The sequence below is a fragment of the Gavialis gangeticus genome, unplaced genomic scaffold (genome assembly GCF_001723915.1).
Source record: "Gavialis gangeticus isolate Ggan-Ray unplaced genomic scaffold, GavGan_comp1, whole genome shotgun sequence".
Lineage (NCBI taxonomy): Eukaryota > Metazoa > Chordata > Crocodylia > Gavialidae > Gavialis > Gavialis gangeticus.
In genome coordinates, this window is record NW_017729006.1 from 44454407 (window position 1) to 44465509 (window position 11103).

The 11103-nt window shown below is 44.6% G+C and overlaps 1 long non-coding RNA gene across 1 annotated transcript in view; it reads right to left on the reverse strand.

Annotated features, from left to right (window-relative positions):
• The window catches only part of LOC109291993, a 17335-nt gene extending 6389 nt beyond the window's left edge, over positions 1-10946 (reverse strand). Inside the window, exons 1-2 of the long non-coding RNA XR_002096015.1 lie at positions 10871-10946; positions 9457-9458 (exon numbers count right to left, since the gene is read on the reverse strand). This is a non-coding gene — a long non-coding RNA (uncharacterized LOC109291993). The remainder of the gene's footprint in view (positions 1-9456; positions 9459-10870) is intronic.
• Between the last annotated feature and the right edge of the window lie 157 nt (positions 10947-11103).

Genomic DNA, 11103 nt, shown 5'->3' on the forward strand with positions numbered 1-11103 from the left:
ATCTATTAGGTCCCTTCCGACCCTAAATCTATGAAACTATGAAACTATATCAAAATATCTATGTTTTCTTTTGGTTTCTGTCAAGGATCAGAACAATAGTTGGGTATACATATATATGGTTACTGTTTTCCTCTTTTCCCACCCGCCTTATGTAAAAACTGGCCGGCTAGTCTGTATGGTTGCAGATGCAAGTGACAGTTTTCAACCAATCTGGCCCCTGAAACCACCCTACAGCCATGACCAAACAGTAGTGCACAGCTGCAGAATGCTTTAAAAGGCCCCAATCCCATGAAAATCAGGTTCAGATGAAGAAGCTCCAAAATAGAGCAGCTTCAGTAACTTCTGTCTGTGCCACTGCTCAGCCATCATGCTGCTTTCAAAATGGGAAGGGGGAAAAGGGAATAGAAGAGTTTGGCTGGTGTTTTTTCAGCCAGTGCTGGAGGGTGGGCAGGTGTATTGGAGCCTCCCACCAGTGTTGGAGGGTGGGGAGGGCTCTAATTCACACACCACACCCTCCAATGCCAGCAGGGAAATTCCTCAGAAGGAGCTCCCTCCACTCCCTTTTCGCCTTCCTGTTCTAAAAACCGTGCCAAGGCTGGGAAGGAGGAGGGGAATTACTAGGGGAAACCAGCTGCAGGCAAGAAGCCAGCAGCTGGGTTCCCCAATCCCCTAGACTCAACAGTGTATTTCAGTTGGGTCTGGTGGATTGTTGTAATTCATGAGGCTTCTTGTGAAATGCGATGAGTTACAAGCGGGAGCTGCACTTCTGTCTGCACCCTATGTGTAGCATAATGTGTTTGGGTTGTGAGTACTAAGTTTGAGCCAATCAGGAGAACTTTTGAATTCTGTTTTCAATTTTGCTTCTCTGAAGGGGAAATGTGGCTAGAGTAATTGTCAAATGACTAAGAGACCCTTTGATGTCCAGTCAGTCACAATTGAATTTCTGAAGGAGAACTTTAAAGATCGACTTTTCTTAAGGTTGATAGGTTTTACAAAAAACAGGAATAAGTTCACAACCTTAACTATAGCTGAGCTCTGCTTTAATACCCAATTAAACTTCCCTTCATTGCTCCTTTAATCTCACTTAGCAAGCCTGGGTTAGTCAACCTGAGTTAAAAACATGCTTTTATGCAGTGCAGACATACCCAAAGTACATGAGTCTATAGTTTTTAATTTGAGTACATAGATACAAATCAGTTTATTTTGTCATATATCACACATTTTTTGCTTGCAGGAATAAAAAAAAAGAAAACCAATACTGCCTAATGAGAGTCACTTGAAAGTAATGGACTATTCAACTGATAAACAAATATTTATCTTACCTACAAACTGAAATATAAGTTTGTGTGTTAGCATTGCCACTGTATCTGTGGCTGCATGGCACTGTGTATTCCACTGCTGAATTTCACATTGCAGATTATGCATTAGTTTCTCCAAATGTTCTAAGAGTTGCTTTTCAAATGGAACTACTGCACTGGTTTCACAGGTTTCTGTTTTAAATTCAGATGACAGATGTATACTTTTCCCTGGCTTGTGATATACTGTAAAAAAGAAAAAAAAGTAAACTCTTTCCTATCTACTATTTACTTCCATCTAATTAACTATGCACATTTAGGTAAGCTTTGGTGTAGAGTTTCTTGTAGCATAACAGAAGTAATGGATGTAATAATTTAAAACCAAACCATAACAGGAACAGCTTCAGCTACCTCACATACCTCACACAGGAGCCAGTGATACCAAACCAGCAAACAGGGGAGTTCAAGTGAGACTCCTGCTTAGGAGATGAGCAGAAAGCCATGGTTGCCTGGGGTGCAGGTACATAACGCTAGGGAGTGGGAAGGCCTGCCTGTTTTGGGCTTGGTGATGTAGCTTCAGTTTGAGAGCCATTTTGCAGGGCTGCTTACAGGAGTGAGCAGAGAGGAGGCTTGAACATAAGGATGTTATCAATTTGATGCACAAGGCGAACTCAGGCATCATGGAAGAGGAACAGCCAGTGAGGTCACTGAAAGACCTGAAGACAGGTTCTCTGGGAGGTGGAAGCTAGCAGCCTGTCACCTCTGGCAACATACAGCACCCTTTTTCCAGGCCTACAGCTCTTCAGCTGGAGAACAGTTATGAAGCCCTGGCATCAGATGTAAAAGTCTACTACTGTGGCAGGAGAGGTCAAGCCATGCGCCCCCCTGATGCCAAGAGAAAGCAACAGGTGGTGGTGATGGACAACTCCCTCCTGTAGGGCATGAAGGCATCTGTTTGTCAGTCTGACCTTTTGGCTTGGGAAGTCTGCTGTCTATTAGCAAAGGTTGCCAGGACTCATCTGGGTCTCTGACTACTACCCCATGCTACTCATCTAAGTGGACACTAATGATACTGCCAGGGCCAACTTTGAGTGGTTTAAGAGCGACTACATAGCTCTGGGTTCAAAGATGAAGAGAATGAAGGCCCAGGTATTGTTTTCATAGATCCTTCCAGTCAAAGATAAAATCCCAGCTAGGAAGAGACACATCTTGGAGATCAGTGTTTGGCTGCGTAGATGGTGTTCTCATCATGGGTTTGGTTGTTTCAACCATGGGCTGGTGTTCCAAGAAGAATGACTGCTGGGAAGAGACAGGGTCCATCTGACGAAGACAGGGAAGACTGTCTTCACATACATCCTTTTCAACCTAGTGAGGAGAGCTTTAAACCAAGTCCATCAGGGGATGGAGACAAAAGACCACAAGTAAATGAAGAGGCAGGAGACCTGGATAAAAACTTAGTAAGAGGAAACAACAGCAGAAGTCCTAGCAATGTTCTCAGGGAGAAGATAGGAAAATCAGTTAGATACCTGAAATGTTTATATACTAATGCAAGAAGCACAGAGAATAAACATGAAAAATTGGTGGTCCTAGTACAACTGAGGAATTACAGTGTAATTAGGATTGTAGAGACATGGTGGGATGGCTGGTATGGACCACTGGAATATGGTCATGAATGGTGTGACAGGCTTGGCCAACCTGCTGGAGTCCAAGGTCCCCTAGTGGCTGAACCAATCCGCTCACAACACCTAGTCCCTATCCTGTTTCCAATTTCTCTTCTGTCATGACTGATCTTTTAAAGAGTTTTCTTATTGAGGGAGGCTGTTGGCAGGGCTCAGATACCCTCTTCGCAGGTGTCTGCGCTTGATGTGCTATCCTGCAAGCTTCTCAGCCCTTGGGTCCATGGGGTGGGTCTCCCCTTTCATGGCAATACCCCAATTAAGCTTTAAAGAAAATGATTATGACTTCCAGACACTCCCATAGTCATACCCATACCTCTCAGATTTTATCAGCTCTTACTTTCAGTTCTGTGTACTGAGGCTGGACACTGTCTCAATATACAAGTCTTGCCTACTCCAGCCTGTAAATACCCATCAGCCTAGACCTACCGCATCCAGGCTTGGTTTATAAGCTCCAGGTCACTCATATTCTGGGTCCCTGACCCTGGTTTCACCCCTTGGGCTAGGACCCCTGGCCTTCTTGGTCTGTGGCCCTGCCCTGGCAGGATACTAAGCCCCACCAGTATGTGTGGCCTTTGCACATGCACCTACAGCCATACTCAGTCCACTGGAATAACTTCAACATAAAAGTAAGATTTTGCTTTTAATGAAAAACGTCTTCCCTTCTTGGGTGCAATACAGCAAAAGAAAGTAAAAACTGCTACCGCTTTAACAGCAGTCTTCTCACTCTGAGTAAATGATCTTCACAGGAGGGGGTGAGTCATCCTGGCATGTGGCTCTTCCCCAGCTCTCCACATCTAAACTATAGGGTGTTCTGGTGCCTGTAACACAGGAGCTGCCATGTCTCTGTCCTTTTCTGGAGGGCACCTTCTCTCCCACTGGCAAGGCTTCCCACTCTCTCCTTCCCCCTCGTCCCCCAGTGGTTCATTCCAGATTCCAGTAGTGCTTATGTGTCCACAAGCCCTTCCCACACCCCATGCCCCTCCTGCTCTTTGCTAATTGCTTGTCTCCTCTTATACCTGGTCAGGAATTCATGCTCTCTTAATTAAAGGGATGCTTCTGTACCTGCTGCTCTGTTCTCTTAAAGGCGTAAGATCTTGGTTCCCTAACATGAGCCCTTTCCTTCAAGACTGACTGCCCCAAACCCTGTTTCTACCTTGCTCTTTCCCACTCACCTGAGTAACAGGGTTAGGGGCCCCTGTTATAGATGGGTATAATTTTGTCAGGAAAGACAGGCAGATGAACAAAGGAGGATGTGTTGCTCTATATGTAAAAGAAGATGTATATGTGTTCTTGAGGTACAGTACAACATGGAAGATAGGCCTGTTGAAACCTTCTGGGTTAAAGTCAGAGGAAAGAGCAGCAGGGATAATGTAATGGTGGGCATATGCTATGGGTTGCCAAACTTGGAGAAAGAAATGAATGAGGCCATCTTTAAACAACTGACTGAAGTTTCCAAATTGCAGGACCTGGTTCTCATGGGGAACTTTAATGATCAGGATAGCTGCTGGGAAAGAAACACAGCAGTGCATAAACAGTCCAACAAATTCTTGGGGTGTGTTAGGGATAACTTTTTGATACTGATGGTAGAGAGGCCAAGTAGAGGAAGCTCTTCTTGACATATTGCTTGTGAACAAGGAGGTATTTGTTAAGAATATGAGGAAGGAAGGTAACTTAGGTGACTGGCCGCACCTACACAAGATGCTGACTGAACAGTTGTTACTGCACAGTGATTTAGTACTTGCATACACAAGTACTAAATCACTGTGCAGTATCTGAAATTACTGTGCAGTAGCATTCCGCAGTTGTACAGCAGTGTCACATTACACTTCATGCCAAGCAATGCAACTGTGCAATAAGCTACTGCACATTCAGCATCTCGTGTAGACATGGCAAATGACCACAAAATGCTAAGAGTTCAAGATCATAAAGGGAAGGAGGAAGGAAAGCAGCAGAATAAAGACATGGGACTTCAGAAAAGCAGACTTGGCAAACTCAGGGAACTGTTGGGTAGGATCCCCTGAAAGGCAAATCTGAAGAGAAAAGGATTCTGGGAGAACTGGCTATACTTTAAGGAGGCCCCTTAAGGGCTTAAGAGCAAGCTATTCTGATCTGATAAAGAACAGGAAGTGCAATAGAAGACCAGCCTATTTAGACAGCAATCTCTTCCATGAGTTGAAACTTGAAAAGGAATCATATAAAAAGTAGAAGCTTGGTCATAGTACTATGGAAGAGACTCTCTTGGGTGCACAGGTAGAAAACTAGGGAGGTAAAGGCACAGATTTGGGATGCAACTGGATAGGGACATAAAAGGGATTCTACATTTATACTGAAAGTAAGAGGAAGACCAAAGAAACCACAGGTGTGCAGAAGGTAATCTAATTATGGATGACAGAGAAGGATGAAGTATTCAATGCCTTTTATAGTTCACTCTTCATAAATAGTAAGCTATCAGATGATGAAAACATGGTTGGCAGCAAGGATAGGGAAGGAGTTAAACTGCCTAGAGTAGTAGAAGAACAGGTTAGAAATTAATCAGAGAAGATAAATGCTTCCAGGTCAGCAGGCCAGGATGTGATGCACCCTGGAGTACTGAAGAAATTGGCTGAGATAAATTTCAGAGCCATTACATATTCTCTTTGAGAACTCATGGATGTCAGGTGAAGTCTTGGATGGCTGGGAAAGGGCAAATATAGTGCCTGTCTTTCAGAAAGCGAAGAAGGAGGATCTAGGAAATTATAGACCAGTCAGCCTGACCTCAATATCTGGAAAGATCATGAGTCATATTCTCAAGGAATCTACTGCAAAACACCAGATTTCCTTCTATAAGGTGCCAGGCTCTGTGGATGGGAGAAAGCAATGGAGGTGATATACTTTAGCAAGACCTGTGATACTGTCTCCCATGACATTCTCATTAACAAACTAGGGAAATATAAATTAGAAGAAAGTATGATAAGGTGGATGCATAATGCATTGGATCATTTTTCTGACTGAGTCCTCAATGGCTCAGTGTCTAGTTGGGAGGAGGTATCAATTGTGGTTCCCCAGGGTGTCTGGCCCGGGTCCAGTATTGTTTAATATCTCCAGTAATGATGTGGGTGATAAAACTGAGTGGTGCTTAGCAAATTTGTGGATAACACTGATGGCCAGAAAATAATATTTAGAGGCTGCTTATAAGAATTGGCTTGAAGGTAAAGTAGATTACATTAGAACAATGGTCTATGGGAATGGCAAGGGTTAATTGGTTTTAAAAAGCCTGTTTGTGACAAAGTTTCATGTTCTCAGGTTTCAAGGCCCACTGTGTCTGAAGCCAGCAGACAAACAGGCTGGGAAATTGAAAAATGTACCACACTGTTCTCTAAAAATCTATAACAAAAGATAGGATTGCTGTGTTGGTGCCAGGTCACAGTGCCAAGCTGCAAAACCCCTGGGATTTCCAGGTTCAGTGGACAGATCCAAAATAAGACACCAGTAAATGACCAAACTGAGATATATGCATGTTATGTGTTTGTTAGAACAAAGGAATATGTTGATAGAACAGAATGTGGTCAGTATAATGATCACAGGAAGACCAATTAATGGTACCCAGAAATTAAAAGTCATCACAGGAAAAGGAATACAAAAGGAGGAATTTCAGAGCAGAAAAAGGTCCCTGAATGGGAAACCTAAGGCCACCACACACAGAGGACACATGGCCAGCCCGTCTCACCCACTCTATTGGGGTTGGGGGTGGGCTTCAGCTCTCAACCTCCAAGACTGCTGACATTCAAGAAAGAATCACAGGGTAAAGTTCGTATACTATCCACATGTACCTTCCCTCTGTGAACCCTGAAACTGGTAGATATAGAATCGGGGAGGGGGGTATTATGTTTGCCTTGCCTGCATTACTCTTATCTGCTATCACTGTGTGTGGCAGGACACCTTTGGTGCCTGCCACTTTAAGGGATAGAATAAACAACAGAGCATCCTGCAGGTGGCTGCACTCCCAATCAGGAGTCACATGGTCAGCAAGAGGCCACCTGATTGGGAAGTGGGACCAGCTGCTAGATATAAGAGCAGGCTTTGAGCAGTAGGGCCAGAAGTGTGCTGCAAGCAGCTGGAGCAGGGACATCACCTGGCTGGAGCTGCTGCTCACTTAGCATCTTGGAGATATGGGGATGGCAGGAGGTTCCTGGTCCTGAGGAATAACCTAAAACTATACCCTGCTAGGGTAGGATGGTGTGGGGCTGCCTGTGGTGGGGTGTTCCCCAGGAAATGCCATACCAGTTTCCTCCCTAGTGAAATGCAAGTATGGGGCACCTTACAGCCTCAGCCCCCACAACCTGGTAGGTAACTTGGCAAGGAAGTCGGCAGAACCAAAGGTGTCCAGAGTGGGGTAAGGAGCTCAGAATAAGTGAGGGTCAAGGAGCCCAGAGTCTGGAAGGGGCATGGAGCCTAGTGAGAGGCAAGGAGCCCAGTGGCTAGGAGCCCGAGTGTATGTGAGGGGCAAGTATGAGTGAAGGGCATGGAGCCCAATGAGTGAGGCTGAAGTTAGGGGCTGGGATGGTAATCTGGATGCCATCTGCGAGGCATGGGACATGTTATAGGGAAAGTTGGAGCTGTGTATAATGCCCTTGGCATCCAGGCACAAAATGGGCAGCCTCCTGCATTATTACATCTTCTTTTATACATTAAGTCATGGCAGGAAAGACATGGCAGACTACCTTAGGCAGGTGGGCAGGCCAGCTTTGTGCTCGGCCTTGGGACTTCCCCCTGTCACACTGTGTATCAATAACATTTTCCTATTATCAAATGGAAGTCTGGGGGTTTGGGTCTGCCTTGAATAAGGCATCTGGGTCATAAATCCAGTGCCAACTGGCAACTCCATCAGAACCAGACCCAGTACCAACAGTTGGTGACTCCACTGGGACCAGGACCCTGTGATACTGGGACCAGGTCCAGTGCCAACTGATACCAAGCTGGGTAGAGTTGCAGGCACTCTGGAGGGTAGGACTAGGCTCCAGAATTACCTGGGGAGACTGGAAAAATGGCCCCCAATCAACCAGATTAAATTCAACAAGGACAAATGCTAAGTCCTGCACTTGAGATGGAATAATTGTATGCGCAAATAGGGGAATAACTGCCTAGGCCGCAGTACTGCAGAGAAGGACCTGGGTGTACTATAAAATGAATATAAGCCAACAGTGTGCTCTTGTTGCAAAGAAAGGCTAACTGTGTACTGCACTGTATTTATGGGAGTGTCTCTTGCAAATTAAGTGAAGTGATTTTTTGACTATTCAGCACTGGCAAGGCCTCACTTGGAGTACTGTGTCCAGTTTCAGGCCTCATTCTTCCAGAAGGATGTGGACAGATTGGAAAGAATCTAATGGAGAACAACAAAAATGGGTTAGCAATCCAGGATACGCAACTTGTAAGGAAAGGCTGAAAGAGCTAGGGTTATCTAGTCTCAAGAAGAGAAGATGACTATTATTAAATCCCCCCTCAGTCAGTAAAATACTCGAAGAGTGATTATGGGAATGGGTTGGCCTTTTTCTGTGGCTATAAGGGACAGGACTAGAAGCAGTGGCTTCAAGCTGTAGCAGAGGAAATTTAGGTTGGAGGTTAGGAGGAACTTTGTAATTATGAGGGTGGTCAAGCATTGGAATGGGCTACCTAGAAAAGTTGTGGAATCTCCATCCCTGGAAGTTTTCAAGAGCAGATTAGGCTGACACTTGACTGGGATGGTTAAGTCTGGGATAATCCTGCTTTGAGCAGGGGACTCGACAAGCTGACCTTGTGAGATCCCTTCCCACCCTATTTTCCTATGATATTTGTAGCCACTGTTCATCTTTAAAGAAGTTATTAATGTCCCTTTCCCAACTCAATAGGGACCATCTCTGGTCTAATGATAATAAACAGTATTTATTAATCCTACAGATCCACTTTTTCCATCCTATGTTCTCCAAGGATACATCAATAAACTTCATTAGTTAATAAAGTCTAGTATAATACATAAGTAGCAACAACATTATACTATAGTTCCTGATAATTTCACTAGCTCCTCTCTTATTTTGTTTGCAATAAATACAAACAAACAAACAAACAAACAAACAAATAAAACCCTAATCTCCAGCACAGAAAGCTTTTGTTCATTCAACACTTTTGCTTTGCCATCCTGCAAACTCACTCCCCAGACAATGTTTTGTGTAGTTCAAGCTTGTCCACTAACTTCATTTCTTTGTGTGTCAGACCAAGAAGTGCATTGTAAGGTCCTGTGTCACATGCTGTATTTTAAATAACATCAGAGGAATTTTTCACTTGGTCCTTTGGGCACACAAAGCCTGTTCAACAGCTAGATGCCAGATCTAGCAATGAACTCATTGATATACTGCAAAAGATTCAAATTGATTATCTCAGTAGCAAAATTTAAGTTGACGGTGTAGCTAATTATCTTTCACCAGAGCTAGTGCTCAGCATTTAGCAGCTCCTATTGACTGAGTGGAAACAGCTGAGTGTGCAGCACTTCTAAAAAATCAAAACATTTGTTTGGTAATAATAATACCTCAAACAAACACCCACAGGAATGTTTGGAAAGGTTTAGTCTGATATGTTAATGGGCACTGAATTCTCTGTAGGTTTGAAATAGAACTGCAATATAGAAGTGCATTACAAATCAAATACAGTAGTATGCATGGTTGTGATCCCTTCATAAATCCACTAGATGGTGCTGTAGTATAATTTTAATTATTATTTGACCTGGTTTGAATTTTGAAGGAATGGGATAATTTTCATTTTAGTAAAAAACTACTTTTCCTTTTCAACCAGGAGATCCATATCTTCTTTTATTTTATTGCCAGATGCAGTTATCATGGAGACTTTTCAAGCCTTAAATCAAGTGTCTCTCTATGGGGTATTTATTGCACTGTATAGCAGAAGCATAACTAGGGTGGGACAAGAAGGGCACCAGCTCCAGATTTTGACTTAAAGGGATCACTGGTATGCCCTTCTTCCCCTCAGGAGTCTTTCCATGATATGCAGAGCACTGTTATAGCACAGCCATAGGGAGCTAGGTAGGCATAGATGGGCAGAGGCAACACCATGCCCAGCACTGTATCTAGCAGTGGGAGAGGGGTGAAATGACACCCTTTTCTCCCCTCTCAGAGAGCTTTGCCATGGGAGGATCAGCCTGCCCCCAGGGGTGGGGGCCTGAACAGGGCACTGCACTCAGCGGTACCAACCCAGTCCATGCTGCTAACGCAGCAGCAGTAGCAACTGCCCTTCAAATGAGAAGGTCCCGGGCAAGTAAGACTTCTCTCCCTGCTCTCCAGTAGTTATTATTCCTCATGCCCCCTCCCCCACCCCAGGTGTTTAAAAAGTTTGTGATGTCTCTCCTATGTAGACATACTCTACAACTGACTTTGTTTCCTTCCTGATCATCCAAGTCAGTGGAAGCCAACTCTTTTGGCAGGCATGCCATAAATTAGCCCCACACCCTCCAAGTACCACATTGATCCTTTTCCCCATACTTAATCTACTGCTCTGCTTTCTGTTTCCTGCACTGTGCTCCCTGCCTCATGTGATGCTTTGCGTTCTGCTCCTTGCTGTATCTGCACGATGCTGCCTGTCCCCTCTCCAATCTGCCACATGCCATACACAGAGGCTATCCATGCCATTTGTGCCACAGGTTGGCCATTACTGATCTGATTTTTACTTTACAGGCTCTGGAATGGGCTCCCAAGTGAGGTGGTACTCTCTCCTACCTTGGGGGTCTTCAGGAGGAGGCTGGACAGATACTTGGCTGTGGTGATATGACCTCGGCACCCGTTCCTGCCCCGGGCACGGGGTCGGACCTGATGAAGTTTAGGTCCCTTCCAACCCTAAGTACTATGATACTAAATGTCCAGATCTGGTCATCTATACCAGTGGTTCTCAACCTTTTGTCCCTTATGTCCCACCAATCATTGGTTTCCAAAACCCTGGTTCCCACCATGATAAATGACGAGTAAGTGGAGTGTTGGGGGGGGGGATCCCCGGCAGCAAATCGAGGTCCTGCTTCCCTCCCCCAGGGTCCCTGCCACCCTACGGGCACAACTTGGTATGGCTGGCAGTAGCAGGTGTAGTGAAAATAGATACTTTTCTCTATGTTTCTTTGT